This window comes from Pantherophis guttatus, chromosome 2 (genome assembly GCF_059756535.1).
Source record: "Pantherophis guttatus breed Tessera chromosome 2, ASM5975653v1, whole genome shotgun sequence".
In the NCBI taxonomy this organism is placed as follows: domain Eukaryota; kingdom Metazoa; phylum Chordata; class Lepidosauria; order Squamata; family Colubridae; genus Pantherophis; species Pantherophis guttatus.
Window position 1 is genome coordinate 5,272,886 of NC_142064.1, and position 27,791 is coordinate 5,300,676.

The following is a 27,791-nucleotide window of genomic DNA, read 5'->3' on the forward strand; positions in this document are numbered from 1 at the left end:
CATACTATTCAGAATAGACAATAAAAAAAACCAAACAGGAAACGAACACCTCCTCACCAGCAATCAATAGCTAGATGAGCAGAGATTAACGCCAAGATTAACACTAGACCAACAACCAAGAAGCAAACAATACCCCAATCAGGGAACTACCAATGCAGACAAACAAGCTAACAGTAAACAATAATCTAATCAAGAAACCACCAAGATCACCCCCACCAACACTGACAGGGTAAGCCACTCATATATATATAAAAGAGAGCAAACCCCACTCCCTTCCAGCACTGATGATGTTACCCTTTGGGTAATAAAATATCTGCAAGAAAACAACCAAACTTAGAGACCCCACAGTCCTCCCCTCCCCACTTCTTCTCCACTCCACACACCCTACTCCCTTTTAACATTGATGACATTACTAGTTGGATAATAACATATCTGCAAGAAAACAATCAAGCTCAGGGAGTCCCAAGGACTCCACAGTCCTCCTTCTCCTCCTCTTCCTCCTCTTCCTCCTCTTCCTCTTCCTCCTCCTCCTCCTCCTCCTCCTCCTCCTCCTCCTCCTCCTCCTCCTCCTCCTCCTCCTCCAGCCCACTTCTTCTCTAATCCATACACTCTACTCCCTTCTAACATTGATGATGTTACCTAGTTGGGTAATAACACATCTTCAAGAAAACAACCCAGCTCAGAGCGTCCCAAACACACCACAGCCCTCCGCCTCCCCCTCCTCCCCCTCCCCACTCTCTTCTAGCACCAAAGATATGACCTAGTTGGGTAATGAAACATCTGCAAGAAAACCACCAAGTTCAGAGAACACCAAGGACCCCACAGTTCAACCCTGAGCTACAAATATTCCCTTCTATCAGTAAGTTTTAAATGGGCTGACATTAGTAGCAGAACAGGATTCACTGCTATCCATGTTTGCTGGTGTCGAGACTGCTTTGCTATGACAGATGAAATGTCTTCTCCAATAACATTAGTTAGGATTTAATTGCACAGGTTTGGCATGGATTTTTGTCCCCTCCTTTCAAAAAATAGCTTTCTCGTTTTTATGTTATCTTTCACCACCCTTCATTCATTTCTCTTCCTGCCCTTCTGGGTGATTTTTCTCAACAAGCCAGGAGTGAATCTCAAGCTGGTGAGTACCTCTGAGAGAAGGGCTGACTATTTTGCACACTTCAAACTTCACTTTAACTTCAGTTCCCAGAATTCTTCAGTCACCATGTGTTGGGCCCAAAACCAAGGAGCCTTGGTAGTACAGTGGTCTAAAGCACCCTGTTATTAAGACCAGCTGCCTGCAATTACTGCAGGTTCAAATCTCTCCAGGCGCAAGGTTGACTCAGCCTTCCATCCTTTCTATGGTAGGTAAATTGAGGACCCAGTTGTGGGGGCAATAAGCTGACTTTGTATAAATATACAAAAGGATGAAGGCTATTGCTTAGCGCATTGTAAGCTGCCCTGAGTCTCCGGAGAAGGGCAGCATATAAATTAAATTAAAAAAACAAAACAAACCAAGAAATGATACATGATGACTCTTCCAAACTGTTGTTTCAGACCTACAGACTGAATCTTGCCAAACTGAACACTCTATTATCTGCATCTACAATGTACTCTGTGAACTATTAGGCAGGAGCTGTCTTCACTCTCTTTCTCTCACACAATGTCAACTCGCAAAGCATCCCTGGCCTCCTCTCAAGTTGCCATAGGCAAGGGGAATGGGAAACCGACGAAGCAGTACTGCAGCCAAAGACAGGAGCACATTCCAAACATATCTTTCTCAAGGCCATCTCCCAGGGTTACCCACGTCAGCTGGAGGGGAGTGATGTCTACAACCCATGAAATTGCTCCATTGGCAAATGTGATTGATGACACACCCTGAGGGGAGGGGGAAAACAGGGTCATGTTTGGGGACGTAAATAGCGTGGGGTCAGAGTTGGCTTCATTTGGGAACGTGCTGACATGAAACTCCTAATAAATAACTGATTTCTTTTGAAGCTTGGCTCGAGGCTCATGATTTAATTAGGGCATCCATCAGAACCATGACACACATGATATCTGGGCTGAGTTTCCTCTTACTCCTCTGGATTACTCCCTCCTGGGGATCCACCTCCTCCCTACATTCCATCACATCATAAGTGGACTTCAACTCCCAGAGTTTCATCAGTCACCATGTGTCAGGCCCCAAAACTAAGAATGCCACATTCCAAGCTGAGATCTTTATTGTTTCACATCTAGAAACTAAATATTTCTTGATTGAGAACTTTGCTATCTGCATCTACCATATCATATACTTTGGGAATTATTAGGGAGGAACTGTCATCACCCTCTTTCCCTCACACATGATATTTGGGCTGAGTTCTCTCTTATTCCTCTGGAATGCACCTCCTCACTGCTGGGGATCCAACTCCTCCCTACATCCCATCACCTCATTTGTAGACTTGAAGTTCCAGAATTTATCAGCAACCATGTGTCAGACCCAAAGTCAAGAATGACACATGCACAATTCTTCCAAGCTGAGAGCTTTATTGTTTCACACCTGTAGACCAAATCTTGCCGGATTGAAGACTCTACTACCTACATCTACAAAATACTCTGGGAACTACTTGGGAAGAGCTCTCTTCCTATAACATTTGGACTGAGTTGCCTCTTACTTCTCTGGAATGCCTCCCTCTCTCCTGGGGATCCACCTCCTTTCTACATTCCATCACATCATGTGTGGACTTCAACTCCCAGAATCCATCAGTCCCCATGCATCAGATCCAAAGCTAAGAATGATGGTGATTCATCTAAGCTCACTCATCTAATTGTCCCATTCCTGTAGACTGAAGACTCTACTAGCTGCATCTTCAATATACTTGATGAACTATTAGGAAAGGACTGTCTTCAGTCTCTTCCTCTCACACATAACATCTGGACTGAGTTACCTCTATGGAATACACCCGTTCTGTCCTGGCAATCCATCTCATCATTTCATTTCATTACAGGAACCCCTGGGAAGTCTCATTGTTCTCATCACTCTCTGTAGGGACCTTCTATCTGAGGCAAAAGTAGTTTTATGCAAAACTCAATGATGCAGAATGGGACAACTTGCCACAGCCAACTTGCTGTAGCCAACTCCCATGTCCAACTCACCACAGCCAACTCACTGCAGAACAGTTTAACAATTCTATTTTAATGATTTAAAGTGAATAGAGACAATATTGTAATTTTTGCCATTCACTTTTCCTTTTATCTTCCTTCCCCCTTTTGCATCCTTTCTTCGGTGATTCTATTCCACTGTTTCTTTAATATTAGTCTAATTCTTATCCTGCAGCAAGTTGGTCATGGCAAATTGGTCATGGTAAGTTGGCCATGGCAAGTTGGTCATGGCAAGTTGGCCATGGCAAGTTGGTCATGGCAAGTTGGTCATGGCAAGTTAGTCATGGCAAGTTAGCCATGGCAAATTGGTCATGGTAACTTGGTCATGGCAAGTTGGCCATGGCAAGTTGGTCATGGCAAGTTGGCCATGGCAAGTTGGTCATGCCAAGTTGGCCATGGCAAGTTGGTCATGGCAAGTTGGTCACGGCATGTTGGCCATGGCAAGTTGGTCATGACAAGTTGGTCATGGCAAGTTGGTCATGGCAAGTTGGCCATGATGAGTTGGCCATGATGAGTTGGTTGTGACAAATTGTCATAGACCCCAAAGATGGGGAAGTTTAGGGTTAGCCTTTATTCTTCCATTATGCCTTCTCCAGAATCTGGGAATGTTGCCATTTATAACCCACACACTTTGCAAGAACTAAAAATACTCAAAGAGTGTGAACTCTTACTATTGGGATAGAAATATCTAAAACGATTGGCTAACACTGAAGATAATTTCTGACGGCATTCGGCTGTTTATCTTATGAATTGCTGGCTATTTCAGGACTTTAAATCCACATTTCTCAAAATTATGTTCACAAATCCTTTTAGCAGAACGGCTGATAATTCAAAACGTTACCTTACAGGTAAATGAGAAGGTCATTTGTTTTATAAATTTTCCCACAGGTATACATAGCAACATCTCTGCATAACTGGCGCCGATTGCCACTGGCAAAGTAAATTAACAGAAGTAGAAAGAAGAAGAGGGGGAAAAAAGGGGGAAAGGAAGGGGAAATCAGCTTGATGTTCAAAGGCATCTCTGCTTTCAGAAGAAAAAATGTCGAAAGGTTCAGTGCAGTGGTGGGTTTCAGATTTTGTTACCACTGGTTCAGCGTGCGTGCACACGCACGCTTCACTCGCGCACCTTCCACACATGCACCCGTCCTCAAAAACATGCCTAAATAGAACAGCATAGAGCCGGGGCGGGTGGGTGATTTCCGCTACCGATTCGCTCGAACCGGTCTCGAACTGGCTGAATACCACCTCTGGTTCAGTGTATCAGATGGAATTATCAGCCATCCGTGAGCCAAGCATCAAAGCAAATTTCATGGGTTTTTTTCCCCTCTTGAAAACAAAATAAAATGAAAGAGCATGCCTTGATTTCCAAGCAAGGCCTAAAAGACTTCATGGTGGGCTCTTCCAATCTCTTTCATGCTTCATAATTCTTTGGGGGCAAGAATTGTCATCGGCATCAAGCAAATGATTTTTGTACATGGCACATACGTTACTATCACATCCCAATCTTGGGGAAATCCGGATGAACAACTTCAACCGAGCCCCAAATGTCAATTGCTGAGCAAGAGGTCCTTCCATGAGTTTGGTCCCATTTTACGACCGTTCTTGCCACAGTTGTTAAGTGAATCACTGCAGTTCTTAAGTTAGTCGCATGGTTGTTGAGTGATTCCAGCTTTCTCATTGACTTGGCTTGTCAGAAGGTCGCCAAAAAGAGATCATGTGACCTCAGGGACACTGCAACTGTCATAAGTATAAGCCGGCTAAATAACAGGCTGTTATTTAGAATAGTATAAGAGAGTTGGAAGGGATCTTAGAGGTCTTCTAGTCCAACCCCCTGCTAAGGCAGGAAACCCTACAACACTTCAGATAAGTGGTTATCCAAAATCTTCTTTAAAATTTCCAATGTTGGAGCATTCACAATTTCTGGTGGCAAGTTCTTCCACTGATTAATTGTTTTAACTTCAGGAAATTGGAGCTAGATATGTCTAGTTTGATGAAAAGAAGGAACGGGGTGATAGCAGTCTTCCAATATTTGAAGGGCTGCCCCAAAGAAGAGGGAGTCAAACTATTCTCCAAAGCACCTGAGGGCAGGACAAGAAGCAATGGGTGGAAACTAATCAAGGAGAGAAGCATCCTAGGACTAAGGAGAAATTTCCTGACAGTGAGAACAATTAATAATTGAAACAACTTGCCTCCAGAAGTTGTGAATGCTCCAACACTGGAAGTTTTTAAGAAGATGTTGGATAACCATTTGTCTGAAGTGGTGTAGGGTTTCCTGCCTAAGCAGGGGGTTGGACTAGAAGACCTCCAAGGTCCCTTCCAACTCTGTTATTCTATTCTATTTTTTGAGGAGGAGCCAACCACAACAGCAGCATGTCAACTCATACCCAATTGCAATGGCCTTGCTGTTTATTGAGCAGCAACTAACAATCCACTATTTACCATGTTTCAAGCATGGGAAATCAAAGAGGGTTGCAATCAGGGGGGTCGTGAGGAAGGGGAAGGGCAACCAGCAAGCAAATAAAATGCATAACAATGCTGTTTTCGTCCACGTTGTTGGGCAAGCGCAGGTTTATCAAATATTGACAAACACGAAATGATTGTGATCAATCATTGTCAGTGGAGAACAGGTGCCCCCCTTTCTTTTACAAATGATCCAATTAAAGGAAACATGTTGGCTATAAAAGTCAAAATCAACAATGCACTATATACTGACAGCTCATCCAACTTCTAAAAAATCAATAGTGCATTCTTCTTCCAGATCGCACAAAGCCACACTAGCAACTTTCCCATCTCTTTAGTCAAATATGACACGGGATCCATCGATCAAAACTTAGTACTTATTGAACAGCAGCTCCTGAGGAATGCAAAGCGGAGGCCACTCTCTCTCTCGGCGGATTTTATTTGCGATCAAAAGTTTTAACTTACAGGTGCGGGACACTGGCCAGAGGGGTACGCCACACTCCGTTCGGTGGGATAAAACATGATTACAACAACGGCAGGTGGCTCACTTTAAAATTATACAGGACTTGAGTATTCATTCATTCATTCATTCATTCATTCATTCATTCATTCATTCATTTATTTATTTATTTATTTATTTATTTATTTATTTATTTATTTATTTATTTATTTATATGCTGCCCTTTTCCGGAGACTCAGGGCCTTCATACTTTTGTATATACCTGCTTAGTAGGGCTTTCGGGGGCCCCCTAAGTGGTGTTCTTTTTTATACAAAGTCAGTGTCAGGTTTTGTTGCTATCTTAAATAAACTTCATTTTCAAACGCAAAGTCTCTAATGAATCTTTTTTCTTTATTTAAGAATAGAGAACGACATTCCTGAACTCTGTTGCAGCCAAGATTGGCACCTCCTTCCACACCCCTCCCTTTCCGTTCTTCAACCCCAATGTCTCATTGGCCACTATGCAGATCCATCTCTTCGTCCCATGCACTTTCTTTTCACAGGAATTTCACCCCTCCCTCTGTTTCCCAAGTAACGCTATCTACTGAAGAGCCAGGAACCAGGTGAAAGTTCATCCCAGCATTAAGCAAGTCTTCCTGTGTCTTTTATGTCAGCGCTGAAAGAAATCACAAGTTGGAACGCTGACAGTCAGCTTATTGCCCCCACACTCCGGGTCCTCATTTTACCTACCTCGGAAGGATGGAAGGCTGAGTCAACCTTGAGCCTGGTGAGATTTGAACTTGCACTAATTGCAGGCAGCTGGTGTTACTTAACAGTGCTTTAGTCTGCTGCGCCACCAAGACTCTTGGTGAATAAGAGCCAAGGGTACCAAGATTGTGTAGATGCAGAGGTGTGTCAAACTTGATTTCATCGAGGGATGCCTCAGGGTTGTGTTTGACCTCAGGGCACCGGGGGTGGGGGGCATGGCCAGGGGGTGTGGCCAGCTCAATGTCACTCATGTCGGGGGTGCCTGCGGTGGCCGTAGTACCCTACCAGTCACAATGAGCTCACGAGCTCCATTTTCAGCTGCAATGCCCTCCGGCAACCCTCTGCCAGTGAAAATGGAGCTCGGGAGAGCGGTGGGCGGCCCTCGTCAGCTCCATTTTCAGCTGCGATGGCCTCCTGCAACCCTCTGCCACCAAAAATGGAGCTCTGCCAGAGAAAATGAGTTCACAAGCTCCATTTTCAGCTGTGATGGTCTCCGGCAACCCTCTGCCAGTGAAAACGGAGCTCGGGAGGGCTGCATGCGGCCCTCGTGAGCTCCGTTTTTGGCTGCGACAGCCTCCTGCAACCCTCTGCCAGCAAAAAGGGAGCTCGGAAGGGCTTCATGCAGGCCTCCTGAGCTCCGTTTTTGCTGGCAGAGGCCCCACAGGCCAGTCCTTTGCTGTTTCCAGGGTGGCCACATGGGCCAGATTTGAGCACCCCATGGGCCGAATCCAGCCCCCAGCCCTTGAGTTTGGCACCCCTTGTGTAGAGCATCCTAGGAAATGTGTGGGGGTCACAGTCAGGTTGTGGCTATAGCGTAGAGAAAGGGAGACATACAGGTAGTTCTTGACTTACAACTGCAACTGAGCCCAAAATTTATGTTGCTAAGTGAGTTCCCCTCCTCTTTTATGACCTTTCCTGCCACGGTTTTTAAGTGAATCCTTGCAAATGTCAAGTTAGCCACACGGTTGTTAAGTAAATCTGCCTTCCCCATTTGAGTTTGAGTTTACTTTATTGATTAGCCCTTGGGCTATATCAAAGTGCAGAGTTCAAGGCACAAATCATTACTAAAATCTGATCAAAACTATTTAAAATGGAATTGGATAAAATACAATTTAAAATGAACTTGAAATAAAATACGAGTTTAAATGAAATTGACTGTAACCTTGTTGCTGGTATCCTTAAGATTTACATTTATTGTTTCCTAGTATGATTTGATTGCTTATTTGTACCCTATGACTGTCATTAAGTGTTATACCTTATGATTCTTGACGAACGTATCTTTTCTTTTATGTACTCCAAGAACATATGCAGCAAGACAAATTCCTTGTGTGTCCAATTACACTTGGCCAATAAAGAATTCTATTCTATTCTATTCTATTCTATTCTATTCTATTCTATTCTATTCTATTCTATTCTATTCTATTCTATTCTATTCTATTTTATTCTATCCCATTCCATTCCATTCCACTCCATTCCATATTTTCTATTCTACTCTACTCTACTCTACTCTACTCTACTCTACTCTACTCTACTCTACTCTACTCTACTCTACTCTACTCTATTGGAATGAAATATGGTTTAAAATGAAATTGGAATAAAACACAATAATTTAATATATAGATAAATAAACTATGATAAAATTATATTTCGGTGTCACCTCTACAATCTACCTCAATCAGTCCCATGCCTTCCCCATTGACTTTGCTTGTCAAAAGTCCGCAAAAGGAGATCACGTGACCCCAGGACACTGCAACCGTCATAAGTACATGCCAGTTGCCAAGCATCCAAATTTTGATCATGTGATGCTGCAACGGTCATCAGTGTGGAAAATAGGTCACTTTTTTGTAACTTCGAACGGTTGCTAAAAGAACTGTTATAATTCGAAGACTACCTGATTCTAGTGCCAGGGAACTACTCTTCTGGTTTCTGGAGCTGCCATCAGTGGTGGGTTGCCCCCAGTTCGGCCCAGTTCACAAGAACTGGCAGTAAAACCAGCGGGAGCCCCCTCCCACCACCCCGGATGTCGTCATCGGTGATCTGCGCATGCGTGATCCCGTTGCAAACTGGTAGTAAAGGTAAGTAGAACCCATCCATGGCTCCCATGCATGCAAAGACCAGCTGGCCAGCGCACATTTCCGCACTGGAACCTGGAAGACCAACAGGCGATGGCTGGTGTGCCTAGAGAGATGGCTCTGCGTGCCATTTCCAGCACGCATGCTGTAGGTTCTCCATCCCTTGATCAAGGGATTGGCCCAGAAATCTCCAAGGTCCCTTCTCACTCTATCATTCTATGTTTTATGTTCTTTTAGTAAAATTTCACTGCTTTGGGTTCCGTTCTGTTTTGTGGGTCCTTCCTCCTCACCCTCAAAGCAAAAATATATTTATGGTTACCAGAGATATTAGGAACCTTATTACCTAACTTGTTGGGCTGGCAATATATAAACCCTCAATATAGCTTTAAGACTGCTGTATTGCATCATACCGTGTCCTGATTGGTTAGCTCTGTAGCCAAATCTCCTTAAGAGGGAGCTAGAAACATGGTTTGTTTCTCTTTGCTGTTCTTGCTCTCTGATATCTCTGAATGCTACTGTTTGCAAATCCAGAAGAACTGTTTATTATGAATGACTATGATGACTGGTAAGAAGACTTTGTTGTTGCATTATCCCTGGACTGTCATTTTGCTATCTCCTGCTTTATATGTGTATGATATGGACTGTTTATTGGGCTGTGCCTTACTATTTCCTAAAAGTAAGCACAACTCAGTGTATCTGTGTGTTGGCTGTGTTTATTCATAACTACTCTCAATCGCTTTCATGTGCACACCCTTGCTACTCAAGGGTTACTCTGCGAATTCCTTAACAAGAGATGCCTCTCTGTTGTCTTCTTTGTTCAAATATTCTCTTTTGAACAAAGCTTTCATTTCAGCCAAGATTCATTCCTCACTCGAACCTCTCCGCCTCTCCTGCAGGATGATATTAAATATAGAAAAAATAAAGTATAGATAGAAAAGACCCAGGCCCGTTCTTCTGCAGCCATATTCCCCTATGTCTATTTTTTACCACTTTGTGTCAAATGTTGTTCTTAATGATCCCACCGACGGGACTTGCAGCTTTGAGAAACAATAATAGATCATACCGTTATAGATGGTTTCTTCTGAAACTCAGCAGAAAGTGAATCTAGCTGAGTATCATCCTTTAAGGTTCACCGAAATGTTATCTTGGCCCAGCCAAGGTTTTTTTTAAGTCCAAAAGTTCACAGAAAGGGTATATGAAACGTTTCCTATTATTTTCGGAGACGTTTTGGCTTCACCCGAAAAATAATAGGGTAGGTTCAAGAGAGCTACAGTAGTGGCCAAAAAAGCTTTTGGGAAAAGTGTATTTTCTAAAACTAGCTAATAACCCCACTTTTCTTTTCTTTTTTTAGTAGTACCATAAAATTATATATCAATGGAAAGAGAATTTAATCAAGAATGTAATGCAATAACTTTTATAAAGGATTTGCTATTAGAATGGCAGTTACAGAAGAAAAGTGAAACGTAGAAAAAACGAGATATACAAAAATGATCACCATGTCAGTTAATCCTTAGTTGGGTAACCTTTAGCATGAATTATGAAGACGTTATGCCTTGCAATGTCTTCCCATGGAATAAACCAAGTCTTTTAGTTCTGCAGCTGTTATCGTGGGAAACCAAGATTGAATGATGGCTTCAATTAACTGGGTTTTATTGCTGGGTGGCTTCTGACTAACCCGTGGTCGGATCGACCCTGAGGCCACTACCCCGTGAGCCACCAGACCCCGTGTCATAGGGGGCCAGACCCATTATGAGGTGCAGCAAATCCTCAATTCGAGGTGGCACAGGAGACAACTCCAATATTTAATCAAGTGGAAGGGTTACCCCTTATCAGAGGCATCTTGGGTAAAGAGTCGAAACATCCAGGCTGATCGCCTTATAGCCAAATTTCATGCAGAAAATCCAAACAAGCCAGGTGGGGGGTCACATCCCTAAACTCTGCATCTGTACTCAAATTGTTTTGCTTTGGGTAGGTCGCCCTCGGGAAGTGAGGGGAGCTGAATGTCAACTTGCAAAGCTTTCAAGTTGCCATGAGCAGGAGGGAGAGAGAACTGATAGAGCTGATTGATTTCCCTAACTGAAGTGCATTCCATACATTCTTCCTGACCGCAATCAGAAGGAGGGCGTTGGATTTCACAGCCAGCCAAAGTGGTTAATTGGAGAATGTGATTTATGACATGGCCAGAGAGGAGGGGAGAGACAGGGTCATAGGGGAACATAAATCTACGTGGGATTAGTTCTAACTGCATCCAAATATTGCCGAAATGGTGCTTCTAATAAATGACTGTATTTCTTTTGAAGTTCAACTCATGGCTCATTAATTAATTAGGGCATCTTTCGGTTTCTTTAGTCGGCTTCATAGATTTTCAATTGGATGAAGGTCTGGGCTATTCCCAGGCTGTTCCAGCAGTGGAATAGGATTGTCTTGAAACTCCCCCCCCCAAAAAAATGGTGTTATTAGCCATCAAACCTCAAAAATATTTTTCCCAAAATGTTTCCACAATTTTGGCCACTACTGTAATTTAAAATTTTGGGATTGGTGCCAATCAAGAAGAATATATATCGCTCAGGGTGGAAATGAGGAGTCCTCGGTGCTCTCTAAGCTTGGTGGTTTTCTTGCAGATGTTTCATGACCTCGCTAGGGAACATCATCCATGCTAGTGGTGGAAATGTGTTTACAGGCAATTTTTCCCATTTCCATGTTTTCTGAAGCATTTCATGGTCATGTGTGGTACCCATAAAGGAGAATATTTGTAACTCAGGATTGAACTGAGGTGTCCATAGTGTACTCTGACCTTGATTCTTTCTTGCAGAGAATCAGAATGAGAATAGAATAAAGCTGGAAGAGATATTGGAGGTCTTCTAGTCCTTCCCCACCACCTCGGAGGCCCTCCAGAGGCCCAAAACGGCCTGTTTCCCAACTTCCGGTTGGACAGGAAGTGACATTTTTTTTGCTGTACCCAGCCTCCAGAGCCTCTCTAGGAGTCTCTGGAGGCTGGGTACAGCAAAAAACATCACTTCCTGTCCAACTGGAAGTTGGGAAATGGACCATTTCGGGCCTCCAGAGGGCTCCGAGGGGGTGGGGAAGGCTGTTTTCACCCTCCCCAGATGCATAGAGAGGATCTGGAGCCAGGTGAGAAAGAAAAACAGGCCGTCCCCACCCCTCAGGCCCTCCAGAGACAGGAAACAGCCTGCTTCCCTACTTCTAGTAGGCCCAGAAGGCCCGAAAATCAGCTGGCCAGGCCGCGCGCATGCACGCCACAGCTGACCTTGCGTGCCCATTGATATGTCAACGCGTGCCATAGGTTCGCCATCACGGAGCTAGCTGGTGCACATGTGCGTGCCAGAAACCCAGGTGGCTGGCGCATGCATGCGCACTGGCCAGATGGTTTTCGGGTTTCCAATGTTCCAGGGCATGCAAAAACCAGCTGGCTGGCACGCATGCATGTGGCAGAACCCGAGGGGCAGCTGTCAACAGCGCACGTGCCCACAGAGAGGGCTCTGCATTCCATAGGTTCGCCATCACGACTCTAGGTAGACAAAAATGCCAAATTGACTCTGAATATATGGCAGACTGAGCCAAGGACCATCCCTAATTTAAATAATATTGTTAAAAAATAGCTTGATGAGAAAGCTCTCTCTGTTGAAATGCTCCTCGGCGGATAAGCTTCCGCCATCCACTAAGATTTTTTTTTTTTAATATCCATTATGGTTTTAGGGTGGCAATCAATGGCATTATTCACTGGCATGGATAGCACCGATTCTGGGCAAAACAGTTTTCGGTTTTCCGAAAGAGGCAGCAGAAAAGGCATCTGGTGGGAAAGCTGCCTGCTCTAAAAAGGGCCCATTACTAGAAGCTTTGAATACAGTCGCCTCCTTGCATACATAAACGCATATATTAACGTTAATGCATTAAAACCGGGCGCATTAGGTGAAATAAAAATTACATCTGAAGCTACATTTATTACAAGTTTTCATGTGAGAGCAAATATGGATTTCTTCCTCGGAGGAGAGGCTGGTTATAATTATAATGTATACATACATAATACCAGACTGTTGATTACTCCTATCCCTCATTATAATGCTAGCTGGCTCCCGATTCTTATTGATGATCTTCGCCCATGTGCTGATTAGCCATGCCCAGAGCATGCTGCTTCTTGGAAGACGAAACTCTCACAGATTGTTCTGCATATAGTGGTATTTATTTATTTGCACAACCAGTCATTGCTCTTCTTCTGTCTTTCCTTCTCTCTTCCTCTCCTCTCCCATCCCCTCCCCTCCCCCTCTCCTCTCCTCTCCCTTCTCTCCTTTCCTCTCCTCTCTCCTCTCTTCTCTTCTCTTCTCTTCTCTCCCCTCCCCTCCCCTTCACCTCTCTCCTCCCCTCCCCTCTCTCTTCTCTTCTCTTCTCTTCTCTTCTCTTCTCTTCTCTTCTCTTCTCTTCCCTTCCCTTCCCTTCCCTTCCCTTCCCTTCTCTTCTCTTCTCTTCTCTTCTCTTCCCTTCCCTTCCCTTCCCTTCCCTTCCCTTCTCTTCTCTTCTCTTCTCTTCCCTCCCCTCCCCTCTCCCTTCTCTCCTCTGCTCTCCTCCTGTCCTCTCCTCTCTTCTCTTCTCTCCCCTCCCCTTCACCCCTCCCCTCTCCCTTCTCTTCTCTTCCCTCCCGTCCCCTCCTCCCCTCCCCTCCCCCTTCTCTCCTCTCCTCTCCTCTCTTCTCTTCTCTTCTCTCCCCTCCCCTTCATCCCTCCCCTCCCTTCTCTTCCCTCCCCTCCCCTCCTCCTCTCCCCTCCCCTCTCCCTTCTCTCCTCTCCTCTCCTCCCCCCCTGTCCTCTCCTCTCTTCTCTCCCCTCCCCTCCCCTTCACCCCTCCCCTCCCCTCTCCCTTCTCTTCTCTTCTCTTCTCTTCTCCTCTTCTCTTCTCTTCTCTTACCTTCTCTTCTCATCCCTTCCCTTCCCTCCCCTCCCCTCCTCCCTCCCCTCTCCCTTCTCTCCTCTCCTCTCCTCTCATCATTTCCTTACCTCTTTCTCTTCCCATTTCGCCACCTTCTCCTTCCTTCTCCTCCTTTTCTTTTTCCTTTCTTCTCCTCCTCCTTTCTTCTCCTCCTCCTTCTCCTCCTGTCCTCCTCCTCTCCTCCTCCTCCCGCTCCTCCTACTCTGACCCACAGATACTATTTGTCATCCCGTTACTTCATTCAGAATACATAACCATCACTGCAAACCAGGGGTGGTATTCACTTACCTTTGCTACCGGTTCGCAAATGTGAGCGTGCACATGTGGTTATCAGTGCTGCCAAGCCCTCGCCTCCTAAGTACCCGATAAGCTGGTGGTAAATCAGCAGTCCCATTGACTGACCAGGCTTCAATCTTTTTCCTGGCTGTTTTTGTACCTGCTGGGCCAACAATCTGTGTAGCTGCAAAATTGAATGTTTGTCCTTGTTCGTTGCAATGCGAGGCTACCAATGAGTTCTTTCTACTCCAGGTGACTGACCCAGATTGGACCCTGCAACATTATCCTGGGACACGTCTATTCGCCTTCATTCGTTGATCATTACGATTTATTATTTAAATTTTCCTCTCATCTTTATTGTCCTTTGAATATTTGGAATGAAAGATGGAGATTTTTTTCTAATTAATAAAATGCATGAATAAATCAAGCTAATGATTGATTTGTCTGCAGAGCCTGGATAGCTCTGCAGACAAAGGCACTGCAATTTAACACCAGCTGTCTACAATTAAAGTAAGTTCGAATCTCGCCAGGCTCAAGGTCGACTCAGCCTTCCATCCTTTCTAAGGTAGGTAAATTGAGGACCCAGATTGTGGGGGCAATAAGCTGACTTTGTATCAAAAAATATACAAAAGTATGAAGGCTATTGCTTAACGCACTGTAAGCCGCCCTGAGTCTCCGGAGAAGGGCGGCACATAAATCAAATTTAAAAAGTAGTAATAATAATGCTCATTTTCTTGCATGGCTCCCATGAATTTTAATACGGTTTCTTGTGAGAGTTTTGTTCTGCTGTTGGAGCCTTGAAACTTGATCTAATAGGTCAAGGGAAGCCAGAGTAAATGTAATGAACCAGTGGAGGGGAGGGGGAATATATAATTCCGTTGTTGGAAGAAACGTCCATCTGGGTTCAGTTCCAAGTGGGGAAAAGGACATTGGAAACATGGAGACTGTTTGGAAAGATGGTTTAATGGTGGACAGGATCACATGGCTTGAGATGCAAAAAAGGCACATGGGTGTGTGAGAGAGAGATTTATACCCTGTGTTGGGCTTTGAATTTGAGCTTATGTTCTGATTGGTTGTCAGAATCCCCTGGGGCCATGCAGGAGTAACTTTGTAGGTTGTCTGTGTCCCAGGCTTGGTTGACTCTTGCTGGGTGATGATGTAATGAAAGGGCTTTGGGCAATTCCTATTATGGCTCTGCTTGAAGGAGGTAGATCTTTGTTATGTAGAATAGACTGGCCCTGGCCTTAATGGCCCATTGATAAAGATGTGTGTGTGTGCTGAGTTTCTGCCTCCCTTTTAGGGAAAATATTCTGCCCTTTTAATATTTCCTAAAATATTTCATTTTTCTAGGAGAGGAGTGGGTTTTAACTTCCTACACCGTGAACTAACCCTCCATTTTTTTAAAAAACAACTAGCGCTAGCCTTCCATTTCGAAGATTTCTTAGGACATTTGGGGGGAAAAAAATGAAATTGCCCTCTATAGTAATGCTGCCTTTTGATTTCATTGCGCTGTATTTTACAGGAGACAAATAAAATCAGCCAGGTTCTTTCCTGGAAGAAAGAAAGAAAGAAAAAATAAAAGTGGAACAGCGAAAAGTAGCACCTCAAACGCTTCCAATATATTAAGGGCTAAGTGCAAATGAAATGAAATAAAATCCAGAGGTAAATAGATGCATCGGTAACAGCCTTGACTTCATTTTTTATTTTTTGGGGGAACAATAGCCATAAAATGAAGTTCACTCAACAAGTAAGGAAAGGGCATTGTGTCTTCTGTCGTACAAACAGCAGGAGGAAAAGTGGGAGAGTGTTCAGTGCCCCAGAGTTCATGGGGGGAAATGTTAGGAAAAGGGAGGGGGTGAGGAAGGAGGGGGTGTTTTGTAAATTCATAAATCTGCTCATCTTCAGATCCACCAGGTTTAGCTGAAAGTTATCTTAGATGGTTTCTCTCTCCTCTCTTGTATCTCCCTCTCTCTTTCTACCTTTCTTTCTCCCACCCTCCCATATCCCATTTTCCTTCCTTCCTTCCTCGCTCGCTCCCTCCTTTCTTTCACTCCTTCTTTCCTTTCCATCCTATCCCTCTTCCCCTCTTTCCCTCCCTCCTTTCATTCTTTTTTTCACTCTTCCTTCCCTCCCTCCCTCCTTCCTTTCTTTCCTTCCTTCCTTTCCATCCTTCCCTCTTTCCCTCCCTCCTTGCATTCTTTTTTCACTCTTTCCTCCCTCCCTCCCTTCCTCTCCTTCCTCCTTTCTTTCACCCCTTCCTCCCTCCCTCCCTCTCTCCCTCCTTTCTTTCTTTTTTTCACTCTTCCCTCCCTCCCGCCCTCTCCTTCCTCCCTTCCTCCCTCTCCTCCCTCCCTCCCTTCCCCCTCCCTCCCTCCCTCCTTTCTTTCACCCTTCCTTCCTTTCTCCCTCCCTGCTTCCTTTCACTCCTTCCTTTCCATCTTTCTGTCCTTCCTTCCCTCCCTCCTAACCTTCTTTCCTTCCTTCCTTCCTTCCTTCCTTCCTTCCTTCCTCCCTCCCTCCCTCCCTCCCTCCTTCCCTCCCTCCTTCTCCCCCAGGGGCGAAATCTAAAAATTTTCCCTACCAGTTCAGTGGGCGTGGCTTAATTGGTGGGCATGGCTTGGTGGTCAGGTGACCAGGTGGGCATGGCCAATAATAATAAAAAATAATAAAAATAATAAACAAAGTACACAAAACAATAAGAGGTACCAAAAACCAATTTTCACACTTTACACACACACAACACAACACAACACAACACAACACAACACAATACAACTGACTCAGCCACAATGTAAAAGCAGCTGCACTTCACCCAAAATGGCTCCTGCAACAAGCAGGAACCTCACACAGCCACAAAAAGCTCAGAAACCAATTTTCACACTTTACACACACAAAATGCCACATACAGCTTTGTGAGTTTTGTGTGTTTGTGTAGTTAGAGTGAAACACTACAGAAACACACCAAATCTCAGAAAGCTGCACAAATATTTTATTTTATTTTATTTTATTTTATTTTATTTTATTTTATTTTATTTTATTTTATTTTATTTTATTTTATTTTATTTTATTTTATTTTATTTTATTTTATTTTATTTTATTTTATTTTATTTTATTTTATTTTATTTTATTCCATTGTGAACTGGTAGTAAAGGTAAGTAGAACCCACCTCTGTTTGGGAGGCCTGCAGAGTGCTCTATGGGGGCCGGGGAGGGAAAAATGGGACACGTGGGGGGATTTGGGAGGCCAAAAAGGGGCCTGTTTTTTACAAAAACACGACACGCAGAGGGCTTGGGAGGCCTGCAGAGAGCTCCTGGGGTCTGGGGAGGGCAAAAACGGGATGCGGGGAGGCCAAAAACTATTTTTTGTCTTGTTTTCCTCTTCAAAATCTTGGTGCGTCTTATACTCCAGTGCATCTTATAGTCTGAAAAATACGGTACTTATATGTCAAATCATGTTGCCTGTGTTGGTGCAGTCCCTAAACTACACGCGCTAGCTAATAAGATCATACACATTCTATCTTGAATTCTCTCGCAAGTAGTTCTTTAAGACAAGAGTGAAGTTGATATTTATCTCTAATTCTAGTATTAAAAACACCTTCTGGAAGACAGGAGTATATATATTTTTTTACTTCTTTGGTCTTGCCCGCATGTGTGAAGTTTAACAGCTGGCTCTGTTGCCACCTCCTTGCCTTGCAAGCTGATTTTGAATAGTCAGGCATCTATTAACCATTCCTGGTCCAACATCTCAGTTTCAAATAATTTGATGGATTTACCTGTTTTCTCTCCTTTAAAGCTGCTGTCACTGTACTCACCTTTGGAACCAACCTAAGGCCTATTTCTGATATTTTTCTGCACCTTTGGATGGAGAAAATTGATAATATTGTGGATAGCCAAGAAAACGAACATGTGGACCATCAAACCAATCACTATAGAGTTCTCATTGGAGGTGCAATGGCCAGACTCAAATGACAGAATAACAGAGTTGGAAGGGGCCTTAGAGGTCTTCTAGTCCAGCCCTCCACCCTGCTCAAGCAGGAGACCCTATGCCATGTCAGAAAAGTGGCTGTCTAATCTCTTCTTAGAAACTTCCAGTGTTGGAGCATTTACAACTTCTGGAACGAAGTTGTTCCATTGATTATTTGTTCTAACTGTCAGGAAAGTTCTCCTTGGTTCTAAGTTGCTTCTCTCCTTGATGAGTTTCCACCCATTGCTTCTTGTCCTACCCTCAAGTGCTTTGGAGAATAGCTTGACTCCCTCTTCTTTGTGGCAACCCCTGAGATATTGGAAGACTGCTATCATGTCACCCCTGGTCCTCCTTTTCATTAAACGAGACATACAGTAGAAACTCTGGTCACGACCATAATTCGTTCCATAACTTTGGTCGCAAACAGATTTGGTCATTAGCTGAACCTAATTTTGGAAATTTGGCACTTACAAAAAAAGAGGTGCGGAAGGGGAAATCAGCCTCGGGGGGGGGTGGGGGGGGATTGTGATATTTTTTTGGGCAGAATCTGATTTGGTCATGGTCAGAAGCGTTCGAGACCAGAGGTTCTACTGTACTCCATTCCTCCAACTGTTCTTCATCTGTTTTAGTTCCAGTCCCCTGTACTAGATGACCTCTAAGATCCCTTCTAACCAGTGGTGAAATCTAAAATTTGTTACTACCAGTTCTGTGGGCGTGGCTTGGTGGCGGTGGTAATGTGACTGGGTGGGCGTGGCCAATTTTTTTTACGTTTTTTTTTTTAAGTTTTAAAAAGTTTACGTATTTATCCCCCCCTTCCCTCCACCCTCCCCTTTCAAAAGGCTCTGATGATCCCAGTTGAGTTGCCTGATCGGCAAGGTTTTTTTTTCTTTTAAAAGCCTCTGACGATCAGGCAACTCAGCTTGGATCGTCAGAGGCATTTAAAAGAAAAAAAGCCTCCGATGATCATGTGGCTCAGCTGGGCATTGGGGGGGGGCAGGGATTTTTGTTACCGGTTCTCCGAACCAGCCTCCTCCATCATTACCGGATCGGGCGATCCAGTCCGAACCGGGAGCATTTCACCCCTGCTTCTAACTCTGTTATGACACCTAATCAACAACTTCAGGTATTCTGGGAAATTTCCAGCTTTTTGGTTTCTTTGGAATCCTTCAGTCTCTTCTCCTGAGACCCAAAACTTAGTGGCATAGTTTGTATCTGCTTCTACATCCAGACACCTGTCCTGTTTTTTGAAGTCAACTGGTTCCACCTTGTATCTCGACAGACGAGATGAGCCCGTCAGGTAAACCAATGATGCCAGATGTATAAAGTGGAAGGCCGCAGGTGTTCTCTATCACTTAACTAGCGTCTCAGAATCCCTTTTAAGTTTCGGAAACTTGCATAAGGCTGGAATAATATTGTCACTCTTCCAATGTAAAAAGAAAGCCACTGTGGATCTGAGCTGCATCAAGAGAAGGATGGCAGCAAGATCACAAAAAAATGATAATACTACTACTTCCTACTGGCTTAGGACCTGGTTATCTACGGGACCGCCTGCTACCACTAAAAGCCTCCCACCGGCCAGTACGCTCCCATAGAGAGGGGCTCCTCCGGGTGCCGTCGGCCGAACAATGTCGACTGGCGGCCCCCAGGGGGAGAGCCTTCTCTGTGGGGGCACCTATGATCTGGAACGAGCTCCCCCCCCCAGAGATACGGAGGATCCCGGATCTGCGCACCTTCCGTCACGCGCTTAAAACTTTCTTATTTTATCAAGCTGGCCTGGCCTAAATCTTCTCCCCTTTTAAATGTAATTTTTTAAAAAAAATTTAAATGTAAATTTTAATTTGTTTTAAATTATGGGGTATTTTAAATTCAGCCAAATTATTTAATTCGTTTTTAATTCATTTTAAATTTTTTGTATTTATATGTTTTATCTCATGGCTGTTCACTGCCCTGAGTCCTTCAGGAGAAGGGCGGTATAGAAATTTAAATAAATAAATAAATAAATAAATAAATAAATAAATAAATAAATAAATAAATACCTCCCTAGTGAGGCCACAGTTGGTATATTGCATCCAGTTTTAGTCACCACACTATAAAAAAGATGCTGAGACTCTAGAAAGAGTGCAGAGAAGAGCAACCAAGATGATTAGAGGACTGGAGACTAAAATATATGAAGAACAGTTGCAGGAACTGGGCATGACTAGTCTAGTGAAGAGAAGGACCAAGGGAGACATGAGAGCAGTCTTCCAATATTTGAGGGGCTGTCAAAGAGAGGAGGGGGTCAAGCTATTTTCCAAGGCACCCGAAGGCCAGACAAGGAACAACGGATGGAAATTGAACAAGGAGAGTTTCAACCTGGAAATAAGGAGACATTTTCTGACAGTGAGAACAATCAACCCATGGAACAGAAGTTGCCTTCGGAAGTTGTGGGAGCTTCATCACTGGAGGCTTTCAAGAAGAGATTGGACTGCCGTTTGTCAGATATGGTGTAGGGTCTCCTGTTTGGCTTGGGGGGTTGGACTACATGACCTACAAGTCCCCTTCCAACTCTGTTATTCTGTTGTTACTATTATCTGATTAGAATTCTGGAGACTAAATTGTATAATGAAGAGTTGAGGTTGTTAGACATGTCCCGTCTATGGAAGAGAAGGATTAGGGAGGACATGAGAGTACTTGAGGGGCTGTCCCAGAGAAGAGGGTCTTGACTTATTCTCCAAAGCACCTGAAGGCAGGATAATAAGTAAAGGGTGGAAGGAAGCTTGTTCAAGAGAGAGACAGCCTAGACCCGTGATGGCAAATCTATGGCATGTGTGCCACAGGTGGCACATGTAGCCATATTGATGGGCACACAAACTCAGCTCTGGCGTACATGTGTGTGCTGGCCATCTAATTTATGGGCCTCCTGGGCCCACCAGAAGTAGGGAAACAGGCTGTTTCCTGCCACTGGAGGGCCTCAGGCAGTGGTGGGGAAGGCCTGTTTTTCTCTCTCCCCAGGCTCCAGAGCCTTTCTAGGAACAGACAGACAGATTAACAGTCTGGGGAGCAGTGGTGGGTTGTTCCCGGTTCGCACCGGTTCACAAGAACCGGTAGTAAAAATTTGTAGTAGTTCGGAGAACCGGTATAATAACATTGTCTGGCCATGCCCCCAAACTGGTCCCCAGCCCGGTTGCTGCTCGCTTACCCCACCCACCTCAGCAGAAGGATTTTTTTTTTAACTTTTAAAAGCATTTTTTCTACAACCTCTTTGGCCGAAAAAATGCTTTTAAAAGTTAAAAAAAAAGCCTCTGATGATCGTGCGGCTCAGCAGGGATCGTCAGAGGCTTTTAAAAGCATTTTTTCTACAACGTCTTCAGCTGAAGAGGTTGTAGGGAAAAAAATGCCTTTAAAAGCCTCTGGCGATCCCAGCTGAGTTGCCTGATCGTCAGAGGCTTTTAAAAGCATTTTTTTCTGCAACCTCTTAAGGTTGTAGAAAAAATGCTTTTAATAGTAAAAAACAAAAACAAACAAACGCTCACCCAGTCACATTACCCCCACCAAGCCACGCCCACAAATTAAGCCATGCCCACAGAACCAGTAGCAAAAAAAGAGGGTGAAAACGGCCCATTTGCCAACTTCCGGTCCCACCAGAAGTTGGCAAACAGGCTGTTTTTGGCCTCCGGAGGGCCTCCGGGGTGGAGGGAAGGCCATTTTCGTCCTCCCCAGACTCCTAGAAAGGCTCTGGAGCCTGGGAAGAGAGAAAAATGGGCCCACCAGGCCATCGTGTGCCAGGAGTGGAGTGGGGGTCATGTGTGCATGCGCAGGGGCGGGGTGCATAGAATTATGGATGTGGGCACGCACGCATGCCCCCCCCACTCCCCCCGCTCCTGGCACGTGATGGCAAAAAGGTTAGCCATCGCTGGCCTAGACATAAGGAGAAATTTCCTGGCAGTGAGAACAATCGATCAATGCGTCAGCTTGTCTCCTAGAGTTGTGGGTGCTCCATCACTGGAGGTTTTCAAGAAACGTTTGGATAACCATTTTACCATGATGGTATAAAGTCTCCTGCCTTGGGAGGAGGGGGGTTGGACTAGAAGATCTCTGAGATCCCTCCCAGTCCTATGATTCTTTGTTCTAATGAGATCACCACAGGAAAAGTTTAGATTCCTCTTTCGTTGATCGTCACCTATTCAAAAAGGGGAAGGAGCTTAGTTCATTTTGGCGAAGCCCGAGAATATTTTTAAAGGTAACATTGTTCTTTTAAAACCACTTATTAAAAATAAATCTCATAATCTCTCATCTCTACACATTTTTCTAGCAAAGGAAGAAAAAAAAAAACTACAGGGAAACAGTTTGTGCTAATCCTGCCACCGAGATAATCTTTGATTAATGAATAGTTATTAAATAATCTGTTTGGGGTTATTCTGGCACAGGAAAGGTTTTTAGATAATTATTCTCTCTCTCTCTCTCTCTTTCTCTCCCTCTCCCTCTCCCCCGTCCCTCTTTCCTTTCTCCTCTCCCCCCTCTATCTTTCTCTCTCCCTCCTCTCCTTCTGTCTTTCTCTCTCTCTCTCTTTCTCACCCTTTCCCCCTCCCTCTCTCCTCCCTCCTCCCCCTCTATCTTTCTCTCTCCTCTCTCTCTCTTCCTCTCTCTCTTTCTCATCCTTTCCCCCTCCCTCTCTCCTCTCTCCTTTCTCCTCTCCCCTCTCCCCTCTCTCCTTTCTCCTCTCCCTGTCTTTCTCTCTCTCTCTTTCTCCCCCTTTCCCACTCCCTCTCTCCTTTCTCCTCTCCCCTCTCTCCTTTCTCCTCTCCCTGTCTTTCTCTCTCTCTCTTTCTCCCCCTTTCCCACTCCCTCTCTCCTCTCTTCTCTCCCCCCTCTATCTTTCTCTCTCCTCTCTCTCTCTTCCTCTCCCCTCTCCCCTTTCTCCTCTCCCCCCTCTATCTTTCTCTCTCTCCTCTCTCTCTCTGTCTTTCTCTCTCTCTCTCTTTCTTCCTCATTTCTTTCTTGTTTGAATGCTTTGCATTATTGTTTTGCAACACTCTGCATTTAAATATTATATCTGAATTGACAGAAGGTATATCTTTCCAAATCTGTTCATTATCTCACAAGAAAATCTCCACCACCATTAAATAATCATCATCTGACTTGAGTCACTGCTGCAAACAATTATTGTCCTGGCTTTAGTGATAGCATTGAGCCAAAATCTATTGGCTGAGTAGCTATGACATCACCCCAAGTATTTCTAGTTTAACACAGCAAATCCTTGTTTTTATTGACTAACTGTGCCGGTTATCCATCAGGAATACCCATTGTCAGCCACGAGCAAACAGAACCACACGTCTATGGTTCAAACTAGCTGGTGGAAGTCCTCAATTTACAACCCTTCATTTAGTGACCGAAGTTACAACAGCACTGACAGAAATGACCGATTGTCATAATTACGACTGTTAATAATCATGAATCAGAATGGAGCTGGAAGGGACTTCGGAGGTCATCTAATCCAACCCTCTGATCAAGCAGGAGACCCTACACCAGTGATGGCTAACCTTTTTTCCGTTGCGTGCCAAAAGTGTGGGGAGCATTTGCACACCATCAGGTAGTACATAGGTAAAGGTAAAGGTTCCCCTCATACATATGTGCTGTCGTTCCCGACTCTAGGGGGCGGTGCTCATCTCCGTTTCAAAGCCGAAGAGCCAGCGCTGTCCGAAGACATCTCCGTGGTCATGTGGCTAGCATGACTCAATGCCAAAGGCGCACGGAACACTGTTCCCTTCCCACCAAAGGTGGTTCCTATTTTTCTACTTGCATTTTTTACCTGCTTTGGAACTGCTAGGTTGGCAGAAGCTGGGACAAGTCACGGGAGCTCACCCCATTACGCGTCACTAGGGATTCGAACCGCTGAACTGCCGACCTTTCAATCGACAAGCTCAGCATCTTAGCCACTGAGCCACTGCTTATACAAATATAAACAACCCAACAGTAAACAACAGCCTAATGTAGGAATCATCCAAGAAGCAAACAACACTCCCACCCACACTGATAGGGCAAGCCATTGTAGGTAGACAGAGAGCAAATCTCACTCCTTTCTAGCACTGATGAGGTTACCTAGTTGGGTTATGAAAGGTCTGCAAGAAAACAACCAAACTCAGAGAACACCAAGGATCCCACAGTCCTCCTGCTCTTCACAAACTCCATTCCCTTCTAGCACTGATGATGTTACCTAGCTGGGTCATGAAAGGTCTGCAGGGAAATGTCTATGGATATTCTCAAGTCATCCAGGTCAGAGTTGTCCCAAAGATGCTTTTTCAAGAGGCAACTGGACTCTCTGGTTTTTTCCTCTAAAGATGTTTTGCTTCTCTCTCTCTCTCTTTTTTTTTAATGAAATTTTATTGAATAAAGAATAAATTACAATTCAAACTTTACGGTTCGGCAACGTGTAGTCATATTATATATTTACAAGTGCGGTATCTAATCAATTATCTAAATATTATACAATTTATACGAAAATTCTTATAAAATTAATTACAGTTAAATTAAGATACAATAATATATGGGATTAATTAGTAGTTGTACATTGTTCCTCAGGAGTATTAACTTTTGCATTTATTTTCCAACCACCTATACCATAGATCCCAAATCGTGTAAAATTCTGAATCCTCCTTTCCGTTTAACACATACGTTAATCTGCACATTTCTGCGCAGTCCAGTACCTTATTGACTATCTGTTCCTCAGTTGGACCTCTTTTCTCTTTCCAATATCTGGCGTAGGAAAGTCTAGCGGCTGTGACAATATGAATAATCCAGCACATTGCTGAGCACATTGTAAACCGCCCTGAGTCTTCGGAGAAGGGCGGCATATAAATCAAATTTAAAAAAAAATCAAAAGAATGAATTTTGGGGGATACTTTGAGAATGCGATAAAAACAATTTATGATAAGCAGAGTGCAAATATTATACTGAATGGAGATATGACCAAAACTTTCTGGATTGGTAAAGGGGTAAGACAAGGCTGTCCACTCTCTCCACTCTTATTTATATTAGCCCTGGAGGTATTGCTAAGGAAAATTAGGCAAAATAACGAGATACGTGGATTGGAAATTAGGAATGAAACCTTCAAGATTCAAGCTTTTGCCGACGATGTAGCACTGATTATGGAGGACCCGTCAACAACCGGGCCAAAAGTATTGAAAGAATTAGACAAGTACGGGAAGCTATCTGGATTCAAATTAAAGATGACAAAAACTAAGATGTTTTGCTTCTCATCCAAGAAGCTTCTTCAGCTCTGACTGGATGCAGGGGACTGGAAGGATTTATACTCCTTGCAGACAGCTGGTTATTTGCATCCTTTTAGAGAGTCATTGAGGCCACTTGGAGGTTTTTCTATGTCCTCAGATTCACCGGAGTAGTGCAAATGGGTGTGGAGCCCATTCTTGGTTGCAGGATGTTTTCTGTCCGCTGTCCCTTCACTGTTGAAGACAGGTTCAGGCTGCAAAAAAGTCCAGTTACCTCCTGAAAAAGCACCTTTGGGACACCTTTTTTTTATTTTTGCAGAAAGGGTGCTAAGGACCAGCTGTCTGCCAAAAATATAAATCCTTCCCAGTGGTGGGATTCAAATAATTTAATAACCGGTTCTCTGCCCTAATGACTGGCTGGGTGGGCATGGCCATGGTGGGTGTGGTCAGGGGGTGTGACAGGCAACACTTGGCTTCCTGCACCCCCCCGGGAGCAAAAACGGGCCACGGAGGGATGCACCGTCCTCCCCATGGCCCGTTTTAGGCCAAGTAGGCCTCCCTGCAGCCTCCTGGGAATGAATACGGCCATGGGGTCTCATGCCGCACCCCGCCATGCTCTCTTTTGGGCCTAGGAGGCCTCCCTGCAGCCTCCTGGGAACAAAAACGGGCTGTGGGGGGCTCGCGCCGCACCCACAGTGCTCCGATTTGGGCCTAGGAGGCCTTCCTGCAGCCTCCTAGGAGCAAAAATGGGCTGTGGGGGGGGTGCTCCTTCCCACATCCCATTTTGGGCCTAGCAGGCCTCCCCGCACTTACCTGGGAGCCAAAATGGGGCATGTGAGGATTCCTGGAAGGGGCGGGGAAGGGAGGGGGAGGGGCCAGCTAGCAATTTAACTACCGGTTGCCCCGAACCAGCTGAATCCCACCACTGATCCTTCCATTCCCCACCATCCAGTCAGAGCTGAAGAAGCTTCTTGGAAGAGAAGTGAAACGTCTTCAAAGAAAATTCAGAAAGTCCAGTTGCCTCTTGGAAAAAAAAAAAAAAAACCTTTTGGGACAGTCTGGGAAAAAACAAACAAACAACCAAGCTCAGAGAACATCTCAGATTCCACAGTTCACTCCTGAGCTACAAATATTTATTTTATTTTATTTTTTAATTTGATTTATATGCCCTTCTCCGGAGACTCAGGGCGGCTTACAGTGCGTTAAGCATTAGCCTTCATCCTTTTGTATATTTTTATACAAAGTCAGCTTATTGGCCCCACAAACTGGGTCCTCATTTAACCTACCTTAGAAAGGATGGAAGGCTGAGTCAACCTTGAGCCTGGCGAGATTCGAACTTACTTTAATTGCAGACAGCTGGTGTTAAATAACAGTGCTTAATCTGTTGAGCTATCCAGGCTCCTATATATTCTATTCTATTGTCCACAACTTGTCTGGATCTGGGTTGGGGAACTTCCTCAAAGAATCCAGCTGACACCTTCCCACCCAGACTGGGATGTGTGTGTCACAAAATGAAGCTCATCCTAGAACTCTTCTGACATTAACGGAATACCTTATGCCACCAGACTTGAAATTTTGCGCTTAGACAACTTAGAACTATGCCGCCTTCGGTCTGAGCTAAGCGTAGTACACAAAATGATCTGCTACAACATCCTTCCTGTCAATGACTACTTCAGCTTCAACCACAACAATACACAAGCAAATAATAGATCCAAACTCAAGGTAAACCATTCCAAACTCAATTGCAGAAAATACAACTTCAGCAACAGAGTGGTCAAGGCCTGGAATGCACTGCCAGACTCTTCCCCCAAACCCCAAAACTTTAACCTTAAACTGTCTACTGTTGACCTCACCCCATTCCTAAGAGGTCTGTAAGGGGCGTGCATAAGCACAATAGCATGCCTACCATCCCTATCCTACTGTCCCCTTTTATTCGTATCCATTTCCTGTATTCATAATCATGTTTATACATTTCATGTATTCACAATCATGTTTATACTGTATGTGTAATCTTATATACGCTAGGCAAAACTAAATAAATAAAAATAAATAAATAAATTAAGCCAACTGACCACTCCTTCGGCACCTCCCCCTGCTTAATCCCACGGATGATAATAATAACAATAGTGGCAGATTATGCAAATGCCTCCATCCTTTTAATCACACAAACCGAGGCCCTCATTTGCATCATCTTCATAATTCAATTCAATTTCTTTCTTTCTTTTTTCTTTTTTGTCAAGAACAGAGAATTGCTCCATGTTTGCCTTAATCAGAATGTTGACATTTACACCGAAGCCAATTTTTCTTTTTCTATCCCGTGTTTTGTTTAACCACGACAAGTGACAGCAAACTGGAGTGAACAGACTTTTTTCAAATTGGCTCCTTGCCTGGAAAGCATCATTTCTCTTGTAGCTGTTTGCGGCTCCCTCCCCATCCTACACACACCCTCGCCCCCACTCTTGCCCCCCCCTTATCCTATGCACCGCGAGAAGAAAAGGTGGAAAACATCGGGCGAACACAGGAGTGAGGTGTTTA